Raw genomic sequence first — 18050 nt, forward strand, 5'->3', positions numbered from 1 at the left:
GGGTAGCGGGAACTTCTGGGAGATTCCCAGAGATCTATGGCTTACTCGTGCAACGTACCAGCCCCTTACTTCCTGCCTTTGCCAGCCTCTGCCTGCCTCCTCCACCTCTCTGCCTGCCTCTCTGTGCCCACTTTGTGGGGTAGCAGGATCTGCTGGGACTTACTTCCCCAGAGATCTATGGCTTACTTGTACATCGTGTAGCACCTCGCTGCCTGCCTCTCCGCCCTCCTGGTGCCAGGGAGATGTAGATGGGGTGGGTGGGTCAACCCTACAAGCCTATGGCATGCTTGCTCCCAGTACTTCAGGGGCATAGCCGCCTGCTACCTCTCCTCCTCTGTGCCCACCTCAGAGGGCCGGTTTGTGCATGTCTTGCTTTGACTCAGGGCATTAGCCCTTCCTCATGATGAAAAGGCAGCTACATTTTGTATGTGCTGCTGCCATGATGACTGAATTCTCTGCAACATACCCTGGAGTGTGTGAGCTCTGACGGACCCTGAAAGGATCATCTATTCAACAGCATCTCTGTTTGATGTGCGTGCATCTTGAAAAACCGATACGTTATAGCACTTTGAAATGAGTAGATGGCATGAAAAAATTAAGTTTTTTAGAAAGTATTGAGACACAAGTGTGGCAACGCAAGGTCTGAGTTGTTTCTCACATGACCAGCTATGTGCTGTATGCACACCCTGTTTAATATTTCTGTCTTGAAGTTTCCTGTGTTCATTTTTGAAGTGGTTAACCTGAGAGGAAGGGTCTGATTTAGATTTAGATTTAACAATTCCCAAAAAATCAGGGCATGATCTGATTTGCTTCAAAGTGGCCATGCCTAAGGATCTATGTAGAAGCTATCATGGTGCCCAGTTCCAAGTGTGTATCTTAAAAAATAACGGAGATAACTGCATTTCTGTAAATGGGGAGATCTTCTAAATATTTCCCCAAAATCAGGGCATGATCTGATTTCCTTCAAAATTGGCATGAATAAAGATCTATTTAGAAGCTGTCATGGTGCTCAATTACATGTCTGTATCTTGAAAAATAACGGAGATGAATGCAGTTTTGTAAATTGGGGGAATGGTTGAGGGTTAAAATGTTTTTAAAAATCGTTAAAAATCAGGGCATGATTCGATTTCCTTCAAAGTGGTCATGCCTAAGGATCTATGTGGAAGTTATCAGGGCGCCCAGTTCCATGTGGGTATCTTAAAAAATAACAGAGATAACTGCATTTCTGTAAATGGGGGGAAAGTTTTTAAATATTCCCCCAAAATCAGGGCATGATCTGATTTCCTTCAAAGTAGCCATGACTAAGGATCTATTTAGAACCATCATGGTGCCCATTTTAATGTTTCTAACTTAGAAACTAAAAAAGTTATAGGCATTTCACCTTTGTAATGCAAGTCTATGGGGGGTGGGGGAAACAGAGCTCCGGATCAGGGGAGCAGAGGTGGATCGACATGGAGCGGAGCGGACCAGATACGAAAGGAGCAGATTGGGATCCAGAGTGGATCAGGGGGTCCGTGCACAGCCCTAGCCTATACAAGTAGAGGAGATGGAATTTCTGAGATGACGGAATGGTGTACCATTTCCATCTGGACCGGGGGGGGGGGATTCCAGTTTTAAATGCTCCCCCCCCATTCAAAACAAAACAAAACAACCCTCCCTGCATGTAGAAAATTTGCAAAGCAAGGAGAAATCATCTCTGTTTCAGACCTTTCCAGCTGTACTGGTTTTCTCTTTGCAGAGATTCCCCTCCTTTTTCTCTCTCTTTCCCTGAACATGTGTGAACATTTGTTCATGTAGACGTCTAGAGGAAAGGAGGGTCTTTTTCCTTCTTTTTTTAAATTTTTACCAAGCTGCTTCCCCCCCCCCCCAAACTACACATATATTCTGTTGGAACTCATTGCACAAATTTTCCTATCCACATTTACTCAGTTGTAAGCCCCATTCTTTCTCCATATTTAGGTTCCATATTTTCTCCCAAAATGTTTTAACACAGAGAGAGAGAAGGAGAATATGAACAGGTGACCACATGCCCAGATGGATTTGTTGTGTGTCAAGAGAAAGACAGCAAATAGAAAGAAACATTAGAGAGAGGGAGAGATAACTTAAAAAAAAAACAACCCAAAAACATACACGCAATGTGATAAATTACTCGTTACCAAATGGAATTGTTTCAATCAGAAGGTTTTTATATAAAAAAAGAAAAAAAGAAACTCTGAGGGGGGGGGGAAATGAACTTGCTTCATTCTCTAGTCGAGCCTGTGCAAAAAGATCAAAGAGATTTATGACCTGTGTCTCTTTGAGTTTGATGCCTGAGAAGAACATGTTCTCATTAATAGTCATTTTCTCGTCAAAATCAGGCTTTTATGCAGACAATGCGCCAAGCTTTTGTGGAGCTGATTGTTGACAAAATTTTCAATAAGTTTTTTGGAGCAATGGAATGGATTTGGGGAAGGGGGGGATAAAACACATCGAAATCCTGAATAAATGAGAGAGAGATTGAGATTGAGATTGAGAGAGAGAGAGAGAGAGAGAGAGAGAGATTGAGATTGAGAGAGAGAGAGAGAGAGAGAGAGATTGAGATTGAGAGAGAGAGAGAGAGAGAGAGAGAGAGATTGAGAGAGAGAGAGAGATTGAGAGAGAGATTGAGAGAGAGAGAGAGAGAGAGATTGAGAGAGAGTGAGAGATTGAGATTGAGAGAGAGAGAGAGAGAGAGATTGAGAGAGAGAGAGAGAGATTGAGATTGAGAGAGAGAGAGAGAGATTGAGATTGAGGGAGAGAGAGAGAGAGAGAGAGATTGAGAGAGAGAGAGAGATTGAGAGAGAGAGAGAGAGATTGAGAGAGAGAGAGAGAGAGATTGAGAGAGAGAGAGAGAGATTGAGAGAGAGAGAGATTGAGAGAGAGAGAGAGATTGAGATTGAGAGAGAGAGAGAGATTGAGATTGAGAGAGAGAGAGAGATTGAGATTGAGAGAGAGAGAGAGAGAGAGATTGAGATTGAGAGAGAGAGAGAGAGAGAGAGAGAGATTGAGAGAGAGATTGAGAGAGAGAGAGAGAGAGAGAGAGAGATTGAGATTGAGAGAGAGAGAGAGAGAAAGAGAGAGAGAGATTGAGAGATTGAGATTGAGAGAGAGAGAGAGAAAGAGAGAGAGAGAGAGAGAGAGAGAGAGAGAGAGAGAGATTGAGAGAGAGAGAGAGATTGAGAGAGAGAGAGAGATGAATTTTCAGAAATCTGTCCAAAACATGACAGCTGGCCAAAACATGCTAACCTATTCATGACAGGTAATCATCCCACTACTTTGGCTTAGAGACTCAGGGCAGAGATAGATGTGGTGTTTGACATGAGGCCACTTCCCTAAATAGCAGTCCCAATATAACATAGCATAAGAACATAGCATGCTTCTGGTGGTTGTGCATGGACCTATGACCTATGACTCCACCCAGAGAAGAGCCTTCAATGTGGTGGCACCGTTTCTATGAAATTCCCTGCCTCTGAAGGTTAGACAGGCAGCAACACTGTGTTGTTTCCGGCACCTACTGAAATCATATTTATTTCAGAAAGCCTCCCTTGACTGACCAGCCATGGTTTTTATCAGTATTCTGATGATAATAATAATAATAATATTTAATATGGTGTTTTATCCTTTTATCTTCTTATCTTTTTATCTCTCCTTGTTCACCGCTCTAGAACCCGTCTAGATGTCGAGTGGTATGTAAATGTTATAAATAAATAAATAAATAAATAAATAAATAAATAAATAAATATATGGACTGAAATTACCAACCATTCCTAATATAGCCATCATGACCAGTACCCATTGTCCATGGAATTGTCTGACCTTTGTTCATGCAAGCCAGATGCAGATAAATGGTCCAAAATAAGCAGTTTCACTTACCATACCATTGACCTTCCAAAATCTCATGGATGAAAACAGGGCCATGCTTTTCTTACCCCAATTCTCTATTCAGGATTGCAGTTTGACCTCTGACCACACTCTGACCACCGTTAGACATCACTAGAGACTCTTCTCTGCCTGCATGTTGAAGTTTAGTTCAACATCTGGATGCCCTCTATTAAGCCAAAGTGGGGGAAGGATGCAATTGCCCTGAACTATGCATTCAGCAGCTCAATATACCTCAGTAGCAATATATACACCAGCTGCTGGGTAGGGTGCTGTTGCACCTGCGTCCTGTTTGTGAGTTCCTGGTCGACAGCTGGTTGGCCACTGTGTGAACAGAGTGCTGGACTAGATGGACCCTTGTTCTGATCCAGCATGGGTCTTAGAATCATAGAATCATAGAAAAGTAGAGTTGGAAGGGGCCTACAAGGCCATCGAGTCCAACCCCCTGCTCAATGCAGGAATCCACCCTACAGCATCCTTGACAGATGGTTGTCCAGCTGCCGCTTGAAGGCCTCTAGGGTGGGAGAGCCCACAACCTCCCTAGGTCACTAGTTCCGTTGTCATACTGCTTCCTAATATGTACAATGGCAAGCTGGCGCCTTAGCGTTCTTGCCTCTTCATTTAGATGAATGAGGACTAGAGACAAGATGCTCACACTACCCCTTGCTCACATATTTAATAGACCCTGAAATGGAGCTGGTGTGTCAACACTAGCAACTTAATGAACGCGTTCTGCAGACAACTTAACGAACTCTATAACAGCCCTGAGGAAGAGCGCAGTTTGCGTTCGAAACGCGAAGGTGGCACCTTGGCACTGTAAATAAACTTTTGTAAATATTCCGTTTTGAAGATTGCCTGGTTCTACCTTTGCCTTTGGCTTCTTTTTACTCTATCAGGACTAGTAGCCATTGATAGCCTTCACCTCCAGGAACTTATCTAACCCTCTTTTAATGCCATTCAAATTGGTGGCCACCGCTACATCTTGCAGGAGTGTGTTACACTGAATTTTGTCTTACTGAAATACTCTGTTCAATGACCCAAAGCCAAATGAATCGTGGCACCAGGGCCTCCAGCCTACTCAGGTCAGAAGAAACCTCACTGGGGAGGAGGTTAGGATTCCAGAGCAAAAACCACTTCCACAGAAGACCCAGGGCAGCCTGAGGAGTCCCCTCGCAAGAATGCCTTTCCTGGGATCCAAGGAACCTCCTTTAACCCCAATTCCTCCTGCCATGTCCTGCAACTGCCCAGAACACCAGTGGTGGCAGGCCAGGTGGGAGACATAGGCCTTAGCGAGACCTAAGAATTATCCCAGGCAAATGGAGGGGCCGTCCCTGCCTGCTCCCGGGATCCCCTGTGTGACATTTGGATGCACACAAGGATGATCCCAGGATATAGGCCTGGTCTAGCTAAGGCCTCTGTCACCATGGTAGTGTCTAGCAGGCTGTCAGAAAACCCTTTCACCCAGGGTATCCTCAGGAGCAAGGGTCTACTTGGGAGGATGCAAAAGTCTCTCCTGCAAACATTGAGGAAGCAGACCCACCTGTAACTGCTGAAACAGCTCTGTTAGCCAGGCTGGTTAAGAGTTTTTGGGTTGACAGTGTAGTCTAACATGCGTTCTCCTTAACCAGGTGCCCCCGCTAACCGCATCGTAGTCGGCTTCACTAACCTTGTCCTACAGCAGGGTTAGCGGCACTAAGCTTGGCTTAAGGTTTCGTCTGACACACACCTGCTGTTAAGGGGCTGAAATCATAGAACTAGCAGTATAGAGCGGCCTAAATGGTGCAACTGCCAGCTCTTAGCACAAGGGCTGATGGGATATGGGGCAGAGCATTCAGAGGACTCAGGCGCTCATCTAAATGCTTTGTGGTTAGCGTGTGGTTAAGGAAACTAGGAACTGGACAGGGTTGAAAATGTTGTGTGCGAGCCTACGATGTGTGGTTACTGCTAACCACAGAGAAGCGTAGTTAAGCTAACCACAGAGTCTGAATGGGCCCAGTATGAATATAAGCCCTCAGTGTCTTTTCAGATCTTTGCCAGGTTAACATCTCTGTTTGAGCCATTATATCCAGTTCCTTGCTTACGCACACCTGGCCGATCAGGAACATTTAAATAGAAAGATTCAATATGTTTCAGAAGGAACGCCTCCTCCCATTTGTACCTGCCTGGACCCTAAGGTCATCCTCAGGGGTCCTTCTCCGCGAACCCCTGCCAAAGGAAGTGAGGCAGGTGGCTACCAGGAGGAGGGCCTTCTCTGCTGTGGCACCCCAGCTGTGGAATGAGCTCCCTAAGGAGGTTCGCTTGGCACCTACATTATATGCTTTTAGACGCCAGGTGAAGACCTTTTTATTCTCCCAGCATTTTAACAGTCTATAAATAAATTTTAACTCGGTGTTTTAAATTCGTAATTTCACATTGCTGCTGTTTTTATCTGGTTGAGCTTTTATATTGTATTTTATATTATGGTTTTATACTGTTGCTTTATACTTTGAATGTTTTTAATTTTTGTGAACCGCCCAGAGAGCTCCGGCTATTGGGTGGTATAGAAATGCAATAAATAAATAAATAAATAAATAAAGTTATGCTCCATGTGTTCCAGAAATCCCTGCAGGGGGTCGGCGGGAGCATGTTGGCCCCAGCCTCATTGTCCTTTTTCTTCTTGCTCCACCCCCAGACCTTCATAGCTTAGGGTGACCATATGAAAAGGAAGACAGGGCTCTTGTATCTTTAACAGTTTATTGAAAGGGGAATTTCAGCAGGTGTCTTTTGTACGCATGCAACACCTGGTGAAATTCCCTCTTCATCACAACGGTGAAAGCTGCAGGAGCCCTGCCCTCTTCTGTATCTTGTCACTCTAGTATAGCCCCTGCAGCTTCAACTTGTGATGAAGAGGGAATGTTACCAGGCGCTGCCTCCATACAAAGGACACCTGTTGAAATTCCCTTTTCTATGCAACTGTTAAAGATACAGGAGCCCTGTCTCCCTTTCCATATGGTCACCATATATAGCTCCACCCTCATGACAGACTCTGCACTTGCAGTATTCCCAGATACACCTGGGCAGGATCTACACTACTGCTTTAAAGCACGTTATAACAGTTTTGACAACTGTTGGGGCCCAGGACACACTCCAGATACCTTTTTCAAAACTGTTATAAAGCGCTTTAAAGCCGTAGTGTATATCTAGACCTGGCCCAACTGCACTGAACAGGAAGGAGGAACAAGAGGGAGAGGGGGAGAGAGAGAGAGAGAGAGAGAGAGAGAGAGAGAGAGAGAGAGAGAGAGAGAGAGAACAATTTTTCCTTCTTTCTATGTCTTTAGTGTAGCTGTCACTGTGTTGTATTGGGGTGTAATGTGCATAAATGGGGAAAGAGTTCCGGGGTGGGGGGGAGAGAATGGAGATCCATCTCTCTTTTGAATATTGATCCCAGTCAGAGAAGTGTTGCGGGTCTGGAGAGGGGGAGTCCTAAAAGCTCACCTCTCCCCCAGTATTGCCTTTTAACAGCTCGGAGGGAGTTCATAAATGAGCTAGTTTGGGACAAAAATCTCCTGGCACACCTAGTAAAAACAATGCTTCTCTACTCCATTTAATTTATCAGAATGCAGAGAAATCCCTTGGATTACTTATAGCTCGGGTTGGTCTCCCTCCCCTCCTCCCCCCTCACTTTCTGTCATTCTGTTCCCCCTTCCCTCTGTGACATGACGTGATATTCTACAGCCTTCCAGAGCGTTGTTTACGAATGTCACTGGCGCCCAAGCGAAATTAGCAAGTGCTAAAACGAGGATGTTTCCCCGCACGGGGCGAAAAGGGATGTTGAATGTTTGATTTATTATGATGAACCTGCTAGTTTTGTAACAACTTCTAAATCAGGAGCCTGTCTTGAGGCTGAGGCTGCTATATTGCCCTTCAGAGCATTGTCAGCGGAGTGCCAGCAGCGGGACCGAACCCAAGCGGCAAACGTGCTTAATGACCTACAGGAGACAGGATTTTGCGAAATACTTGTCAAGGCTTCTTACAAATTCTGCTGGCTTTCAAATGCACCAATGCAGTTACCCCAGGATTGCCCTGAGCCTTTGCCACAGATAAACATACCAAATGATTGAGAATTGGGGCACTGCGTTTGGGTAAAAAAGAATGTCTCACCTGTGCAGCTTCAGTTCTCATTAATACTTGCAATTCCATCATTTCTTGCAGGAGGTCAGGGTAGTATATATCCCCCTACACTGTATTTACAAAACAACCCTAGGAGGTAGGTGAGTCGTAGAATCATAGAATAGTAGAGTTGGAAGGGGCCTATAAGGCCATTGTGTCCCTTCTCAATGCAGGGATCCATCTTAAAGCATCCCTGACAGACGGCTGTCGAGCTGCATCTTGAATGTCTCTAGCGTGGGAGAGTCCATGGCCTCCTTAGGTCATTGCTTCCATTGTCATACTGCTCTAACAGTCAGGAAGTTTTTCCTGATTGTGTGAGAGTGTCTGCACGTATTGGTGGGGGAGGGAATCGTTTGATCTCCTGCAGAGGTTGGCAACTCAGGGAAGACATTTCCCCCTGTGATACTCCTCCTCCTGCAATAAAGTGCTGAAAAATATATACAAAAATACTAAAATGGCATCTAGAGGAGCTACATCACAGCTACGGGGCCGAAATTAGCTTGGTCTAAAAGGCTTTGAACCAGCTTTTCTGCATGCCTTCTTTAAAACAATTTTCATGGGCAACAAGGCAGGCTGCAGGGGGCTGGGCAACAGGTACCACATATGGATCACAGCCCACCGTTGACCACCTCTGGACTGTTTTCACCCCACATTTTCCTTCTCCCAAGGTGGCATCAGGTAATCCCGATACCGAGGAGGGAGTACGGGGCCATCCGCATACTGGAACTGCCCCCACACTCTTCCTGGTGAAAGGTGACTGCCATGACACAGGCTCGGAAAAACAGACCCGGCCGCGGCTACTCCCTGCTCAAGCCAAGCACCACCGCTTGATATGCCTGAGGCGAGGGACAAAAATCACCTTCCTCCAAACTATGTGGAGAAAGGGGTTAAATGGAGAAGGATGTCAATATATAAAATAAAACACTGTGAGTTATATGTGCGGAGGTGAATTATTGTCAGAGTGGGTGCTAAATGTGTAAACTTCAGATGATAAATGCCAAACAGACACGTGGGATTTTTGTGGTAGCTATAACAAAATGATTAAAATTTATTTTAAAAGTTCACAAGCTTTGTTTCAAAATAAAACATTTTAAACCCTTTTTGAAACCTTCCATCCAATCCTTTCATCCATTCACATACACGCTTTCCTTTTTCTCATACAATCAATCTTGAACTTTCTTTATTCTCAGTATTGATTAATATACATCAACTACGTGCACACCACACTCCAAAGACACCACTCTCTACCCTGAACCTCAAATTTCCTAGAACTTAAGTACTCTAAACACAGAGAGCACTAAAGACTCTAAGAGTCCCTAACAAGTCTCCCTGAAAAGTTCTCTCAATCCCCTCCATCCTTCCCTTATATATCACTCCTCCCCCCTCCCAAGACATTCTAACTCCGCCCACTCAGGCCAACATTCTAAAACCCACAGACTTACAAACTGCAGACATACATTTGCAAACTGACTTGTGGGGTGTAACGCCACAGCGACCAATCGCCAGTCGCCTTCCTCCAGGCACCACCCCCTGGTTGACTGACGGAAGTGCCCTCCTATTGCTGCAGTTGAAAAAGTTGTGGTAAATCCCTGACTTTTTCAACCTGCAGCATCGCGGGGAAGCCCTGTGGTGGCTGCAAAGCTGTGCCTGCATCACCTAACCGGTGCAGCATAGATCCACAGCCATGGCGGGGCTTTCCCTGCATATAGACAGGTTTCTTGTGTATTTGTTAAAAGCACACTTGAAAAGCAGTCATTTCATAACTTGGCATCATCATCAGTTCAAAATCACACTTGCCATCTATAAGCTTCATCCCACGTACCTGTTTCCCTCGAATTATCCCCTACAGCGCTAAGCTGGTGTTCATAGAATCATAGAACAGCAGAGTTGGAAGAGACCTACAAGGCCATCAAGTCCACCCCCTGTTGTTGTTGTTGTTGTTGTTCTTGCAAAATCACACCCTGGGCGGCAGCACTCCTAAGATCCTTTGCAAAGGGTTTAAGGGGAGAAATGTAAAAAAAAATCATAAAAAATCAATGGATGACCCAATCCGTTTCAAATCTGGCATGCTTAAAGCTCTCCTTAACATCTATTACTGTACCAATTTTGATGTCTTTATCTTTAAAGCTTTTGCAGATGTAAGCATTTGTTTAAATTTTCTTTAAACATATCAAATCCTGCTCTTGCGGATTTGTTGTTTTTCCGCTCAGAAAATAACAAATGATTCGCTCGAAAGCTACTAGAAAAACACCTCAATTCTTTTCCCTTTATAGCACAATTAAAGCAGGATGCATGGGAGTGCTTCATAGTCAAAGCAGATTATAAACTGGAAAACTTCAGAGTATTTCACAATAAAAGCAGGTTATAAGCTGGAAAACTTTGGAGTCCTTTGCACGCAATTCGCAGTGATTGCACAGTATAACGCTGGTGTGATAAAGCTCTATGTGGTGGAGAACGGAAGGCACTTTACCTTTCAGGGGCTGCATGCCAGCAGTGAGTGGGGCTAAAGGCAAAATGGGCATGACAAAAAATACCAGCATACTTTAGATTCAGGCCTTAGGAAAGGTGTTTCAACCTTTTAGATTTGGAAAGAAAAAGAAACCGCGGAAATGCCATGAAACCTTCGAAGGTGTAACTAGAGCCTTCAACCTATTTACGAAGCTGGGCATCCCATCCAAAATCCAAACATTTCACCTGAACTCTGAAAATGGGCTTTCGAGAAAACGATCCATACGAATCTGTCACCAGATCTGAACTAGGCTGGTAACACGTTCAGCCTTCCAGAACCGCCTAGTTCACCGATATGTTTGTATCCGCTGCCAATCAAGGCCAGTAAACAGGCACCTTTGGGGGCAAATAGCAGCTGGAGAGGGGGCGATTTTCACAGAGAATCAGCCTGTTTCAGGAGCATAATCTGGATCGGTGCCTTGTTGCTGCCTTCTCTTCAAAAGAAAAGTAGTTAAATAGAGACCACTGTAGCATATGCTGATGTATAATTTATCCTGCCTCTGGGCAGAAGGTTTGGACTTGATCCATTGATTCCCTTCTAATCTACACTTACACGATTCTAAAATAGATTTATGGGATGGGGCTGTGGAGAAAGAATTATAAGGGAATGCAATCACCACCACCACAACCACACACACACACACACACACACACACACACACACACACCATAAACCCTAAATCATACACTTTCCTCTAGATTGCTCAGCATTCATATACCTAATTTTTGGCTATTGGCCGCCATCACTTTGACATTTTTTAGCTTGTTGGAGGCTTGTGCTCCCTCAGTCAAAGCTAATTAACACTTAATTGACTTCACGAGCGTTCTGTGCTGCATTTCCACTTTGCGAACGATCTCGCTGCACGTTTGGAGAACGCGGCGACCGTTGGAGACATGGCAGGTGTCAAAGGGGTGCAAGGGGGGGAACGGCGGAAAAAATAAGATCATGGACCCCTCTGTCTTCCGTTCCATCACCACCGGTGCTAAGGAAGCCGGGTAACGAAATGAGGCAACCCAACAACTGTCACTGCTAATACATTTTATTTAGCTAAAAGCACAGTTTACAGTAGCTGGAGCTTGACTGATCTGTTGATAAACACTAATGTTTTCCAGTTGACAATTTTTCCATGTTAATTTCCTCTTCCTTTGGCAGGCCTGCCCGAGAAAGCCCTATAAATAGTATCCGTGCCGTCATCCTTTTTAAGTTATTAATGAGCCATCACGTTGAAAAGGTTGCACTTTGGGGACAGGGTGTGCTTGACTGCGGTTTCTGACATTGATGGGTTAGCATTTAAAACCAGGCCGTGATTAGATCAACTCGAAAGATAGAAAGAAAGAAAGAAAGACAGAAAGAAAGAAAGACAGAAAGAAAGAAAAGACAACAGGGGCAGGGATTGTGGTAAAGCCCTAGACACAAAGATGAGTATCACGCTCAATCATCACATCCCAGTAGTCCATGGATTGGCTGGAGTTTGCCGAATCTAAGGAAGACTGAGGGCATTAGGTTGGCTTTGAACAGTCTTGACGGACTAAAGCAAGAATCCATTAAACTCAGCCAAGACCGTATTGGTTTCCATATTGTTATACTCAATATGGAAACCACTATCCACTCTGGGCATCCTACCACAGATAAACCTCTTTGCATATGCTCTGAGTCCTCCAACATACTGGAGACCTTGGTGCAGATGTGAAGACCACCAACTCTAAAATCACTTCACTGGCTGCCAATTAGTTTCGGGGCAAAGTATAAAGTATTGGTTATCACCTTTAAAGCCCTACATGGTTTGGGTCCAGGCTACCTGCGGGGTCGCTTTCTCCCGTACAATCCACCCCGCACACTCAGGTCCTCTGGGAAGAATCTACTTCAGTCAGCCAAAATTAGGCTGACAACTAATTAGGACCTTCTCTTCTGCTGCTCCCAGAGAGTGGAATGGCCCGCCAGGAGAGATGCACCAGCTATAAAGATAGATCTCTTCCAGCAAGCCTACCCAGTTGAATTTAAAAATGTCTTAAAAGTTTTTAGGACTTTAATAATGTATTGGTTTTATGTTTTAAATCAGTTTTATGTATTTCATATTTTTGTATTCAATGTTGCTCCCCGCCTCGACCCAGAGGGAGAGACAGGTAAGAAATAAATATTGGAAATAATAATAATATTAATAATAAATATTATTTTATTATTATTGCATTTATTTTATTTTCATTTATTTATTTATGTGTGTGGATAGATATAGATAGATAGATGACATTCTAAAAATCTTACTGTGGGGATAGCAATGGAAAAGGAGTTCAGTTATGAAACAACTGCCTATTTTCAATGTCTTGCTGTAGCTATTAAGCCCCTTCACAAAGACTTTATGGATGTTCTAATGCGCACACTTGTTAGATTTGCAGTGTAATGAAAATCTCATTCAAACACTGTAAAGAGTGTCCTGCAATGTAAGGTCACTTCCATTTGTTCTCATTACAGCCCCGGAAGGGCAAATAGGGAAAAAATAGTTTTAAAAATGTAGCACTTTATTTTGGCTATTCCGGGGAAAAGAGTTTGATCTGGACATACTCTTTGACAATGGCTGTAAATGATGTGTCGTGGTCAGCTGCTTTCAGGTGCATGCTGTGTAATAATAATCCTGTCACTCTTCCTCCTCCTAATAATAATAATAATAAGAAGAAGAAGAAGAAGAAGAAGAATGACACCCACAATAACAATAACAATAATTTATATAACATGTTTTGTGTAACTTCACATACAGAGAGGGAGAGAGGACTTCTCAAGAGAGGTGCTCTCAACTGGCCTGGAGCATATCTCCTCTTTCAAAATTCACCAGTGGCAAATATATTAGATAAAAAGTTATCACCTTTAAAGCCCTACATGGTTTGGGTCCAGGCTACCTGCGGGATCGCCTTCTCCCGTACAATCCGCCCCGCATGCTCAGGTCCTCTGGGAAGAATCTGCTTCAGTCAGCCAAAATTAGACTGACAACTGTTACCCAGAGGACCTTCTCTTATGTTGCTCCCAGACAGTGGAATGGCCTGCTCGAGGAGATTCATCAACTTAACAGTCTTTTAGCATCCATGGCCTTAGCTAGACCTACCCGTTGCCCTACGACGGAGGAGGGAAGATCTCGCATTGTGTTTAATGCGAGATCCCTCCTCCCTTTACATGCGATGACCTCAGAAGGAGAGGTGTCATGCCCGCCATTTTTAAAAATATTTTTAAAGGGGAAGCTGCACATGAACGCTTGTGCGCAAAAGGTAGGTATTTTTTTTTAATTTACATTATTTCCCCCACTCCCCCCACCCTACCCTCGATGGGCTCAGTGGTCCTGAGGAGCGGCTCCTGGCTCCGCGCAAGGAATCGCTGGGCCAACCTGTGGCAACCATTCCACAGTCTTAAGCTCAGCCTGGGACCGTGGAAAAACTGGGGCCAAAGTGGAGGGCAAGATCCCAGGGCAAGGGAGGGATCATCCCTCCCTGATCCCAGGATCCCCTGTGCATCATGTGGACGCACAGGGATGATCCCAGGGTTCACCCCAGGATAAAGCCCTGTCTAGGTATGGCCTATGTTTCACATAGCTTTTGTGTCTTTTGTTTCATCATTTGCTCATTGATGGATGATATTATTATTATTATTGTACAAAAAATTGGTTCCGTTTATAAATGCACACTTACGCAAATGCACATTTGAGCAGATCCCCCAAACAACAACAGCAACCACAGACTAAATGGACAGATGCAATACAGATGCTAAAATAATTCACCAACAACTGGCCATCAAATTCAACCTCAAACAACCTACACCATACTATACATATTCACCCAAAACAAACTTGGAAAATGTCAATCATAAAATATACAGGGACAGAACAATTTATACAGACAAGACATACCTTGCAACCAACCAGACACAACAGTTCTAGAAAAAAAATAAGGAAAAATTGCACTTACCTCATTGACGCAGCACTACCTAATTACAAAAATATAGTAGAAAAGGAAGAGGAGAAGAGAGAGAAATATACACCATTGGCCATGGAAGCTGAATAACTATGGCAACAGGAAAATGTCACAATTATCCTATTAGTCAGTGTCACCGGGCCTTGCTAGACCAGGCGCGGTGTGAGGCCCGGTTTCCCTCCTGTGCATCCAGATGATGCACAGGGGAATCCGGGGTCAGGCCAAGCTGAAACCTGCCTTAAGCTGGCATAAGCGAATTCTCTTATGAAAGCCGGGGCTGCGAAACGTCTAGCAGGGTCCGTGGCTTTTTGCAGCTGCTCGCTTACTCGCGAGTAGCCAGGAAAAGCCACGGACTGGGCACAGCGCTCATACGAGTGCTGTGCCCATCAGGCCGGGGGGGGATCCCAGGGGGGAGAGACGGGCGGGGGGAAGTCCGGACCCGCCAGGAGAGAGGGGGGGAGAAGGCAAGGCATCGGGGACGCAGGCGAGGGAAGGAGAGCAGCCATCGGGGGCGAGGGATGGGAAGCCGGGGACAGGACATCGGGGATGGCGCGGGGGGGGCGAGGGAAAGCCGGGGACAGGACATCAGGGATGGCGCGGGGGGGAAGCTGGGGACAGGACATCGGGGATGGCACGGGGGGGGAAGCCGGGGACAGGACATCGGGGATGGCGCGGGGGGGGGAAGCCGGGGACAGGACATCAGGGATGGCGCGGGGGGGGAAGCCGGGGACAGGACATCGGGGATGGCACGGGGGGGGGGAAGCCGGGCACAGGACATCGGGGATGGCACGGGGGGGGGGAAGCCGAGGACAGGACATCGGGGATGGCGCGGGGGGGGAAGCCGGGGACAGGACATCAGGGATGGCGCAGGGGGGGGGGAAGCCTGGGACAGGACATCGGGGATGGGGGGAGGACAGGCGAGCGAGGAGGGAGGGGGTCATCAGGGTGTGGGGGGAATCAGGGGCGGGGGGGGCTTTATTGTTTTTTAAAAAAGCACCTACCTTCTCCGGCGGCTCCCCAGTGCACATGGTCCCTTTAAACAAAAAAAGTAAAAATAAATGGCTGACGCTACGGGGCTTCCCGTTGCCCCGTCATGTCATGCGTCTGGAAGCCGGTGACGGCACACGCTAACTCTAGCGCGCCGTCGCCCCTCCTCCCTGCTGGCTTATCCGGCAGGTCTAGCAAGGCCCACCGGCATCACATCAAAAAACTATACAGAAAACCTTCAGAAATTGGGCCTACCAAAATACATCCCCAGCAACATCCAGAAAGCAGTCGTGCTTAAAACATGTTCAATAGTCACAAAATGCCTGAATCAGTAAAATACAGCATGACTTGGCAACGCCTGTCATGTCAGTCTAGAAAACTGTCATGAGCAAGAAAAGAGATATTATTATTATTATTATTAATAATAATAATAATAATACCTGGTCCACGGAATCCACATGAGTCGGAAAAAAACTGGTGTGCTACGCAATCTGCAGGTTGGATTCATAGAAATCCAAACACATTGGGATCTATTGGAGATTTCGCCAACATTTCTACTGCCAGGAAGACATTTCAAACTGCAGTTGTGTTGCTCACAACCTGGAGTCACACGATAGAGGGTTCCCAGTTCTAACCCTGGTGGCAACTTACAACAGTCACAAAATGTGGATCACAATAATAATGGCCATAACAGAAGGCATCCAGATTAAGTCCAAGCTCACCCTGGACACATTAAAATCATTCACTTCAAGATTTTTTTGTTCATTACAGAAAAAAGGATGAGATGAGAATTATTTTGGAAAATATATTTGCTAAAACTTTTCAGTTTGATTATACTTAGCTTCAAACGCTATTCATGCTGGCAAGATATTCTTCCTCGCCTGACAACAGACCTTGCATTATACAGTTCTGTGGTTTGATTCTTGATTTCTGACATGCAATTTCCACCACCCCTTTATTTATTTGTGGAGAAGCAGGTCTTGTGTCATTCATTTGATGATTTGAGTGGACCCAAATTTGGTTCCCAAATTTCCAGCTGTTTGAAAGATCTGCCAGACAATACCAATCCCTAAAGGTACATCCTTTACGTGGGTGAAGGATTCATTTTATGTGCAAAACATTTCATAGAGTTCCAGTCACAGTTCGCTGGATCTTATTCTGAGAAGCATCTGTCTAAGCCACTGGCTGAAACTTTCTAAAACACGTTGCATTATACATTACTATTGACTTTCACAGCATCTTCAAAGCTTGGAGATCCAAAGAATACCAACACTTTCTCCTCCATCCAGGATCTTTCATCAGGATTGCATGGCTTCTGGGCCATGTTCTAGACAACAGAAGAAGCATTATTCAGGACTTTTGAAAATATCAGCTCTGGTTTGTTGTTGCTTCACTAAACGAGAAGCAAATCAAATGTTGTATGAAGACGCCTGGACACCTTGGCTCTTTGAAAGTGAGCTGGGGGGTGTCCTCCATCTGACGACCTATGTGGTAATGAAGCTGCATGATGAGAGGCTTGCCTCAGGAAGTCCCAGATGATTATACAGATCATCAGCTCATAGTTCTGGTATACGGCCTTGCTAGACCTACCTCAGAATCCGTGTGGGAGGAGCAGCCAGCCCGCGCTAGAAGTACCGAGGGCTGTCGCTCCTTTCCACACGTCAGACGCGACGGGGAAAGGAAAGCCCTGTCGCATCCTCCATTTTTTAAAAAAAGTTAAAGGGGCCATGTGCGCAGGAGCACACCAACGAAAAGTTAAGTTGGTTTTTTAAAAAATAAGGGGTTCCCCACACCCCCTGCCCCCGATTTCCCCTCCCACAATGTCTGATGCCCCCCACTCTCCCCCTGCTTGCCCCTCACTCCCCCCTCGCTCGCCCCCTGCTCGCCCACCTGCTCGCCCCCGCTAGTCCCCTTGCTCGCCCATCCGCTCGCCGCCCCCGCTCGCCATGTCCGATGCCCCCTCCACCACCACCCCGGCCGCGATCTCCCCACCCTGGCTCTGCTCTCCCCACCCATCTCTCCTGCCAGGTCCGCTCTTCCCCCCCTGGCCCCCATCATCCCCCCCACGATTCCCTTGACCCCAGCCCGATAGCAGTCCATAGGAGCGCTGTGCCCAGTACGCAGCTTCTCGTGGCTACTCGCGAGTAAGCGAGCAGCCGGGAAAAGCCACGGAACCAGCTAGGGGCTGCGGAAAAACTGGGCCACAAGTGGATCCAGATATCTTGGGTCAAGGAAGGGCTTAGCAGAGCCTGACCCCGGGATCCCCTGTGCGTCATCTGCATGCACAGCAGGGAGCCCGGGCCTCGCACCGGGCTAAACCCTCATCTAGAAAGGGCCATAGTGGCTCCTGGATTAGGCCTAAAGCCACATTGGAGCTGAAACAGAAAAGGCCAACCGTTAGCAAGGGTTTTATGGGAAGTTAAAAGAATCTGGAAGAATCTGGAAAGGTCACAGATAAGAAGTGAAGATTTTGCTAATTGAATAATTAGACAATTGCATGAGTCATGTAGATATGAAAGTGTATATAAAGAGTTGTAATCTTAATCATGTCTGAA

The sequence above is a fragment of the Elgaria multicarinata genome, chromosome 6 (genome assembly GCF_023053635.1).
Source record: "Elgaria multicarinata webbii isolate HBS135686 ecotype San Diego chromosome 6, rElgMul1.1.pri, whole genome shotgun sequence".
Classification (NCBI taxonomy): Eukaryota; Metazoa; Chordata; class Lepidosauria; order Squamata; family Anguidae; genus Elgaria; species Elgaria multicarinata.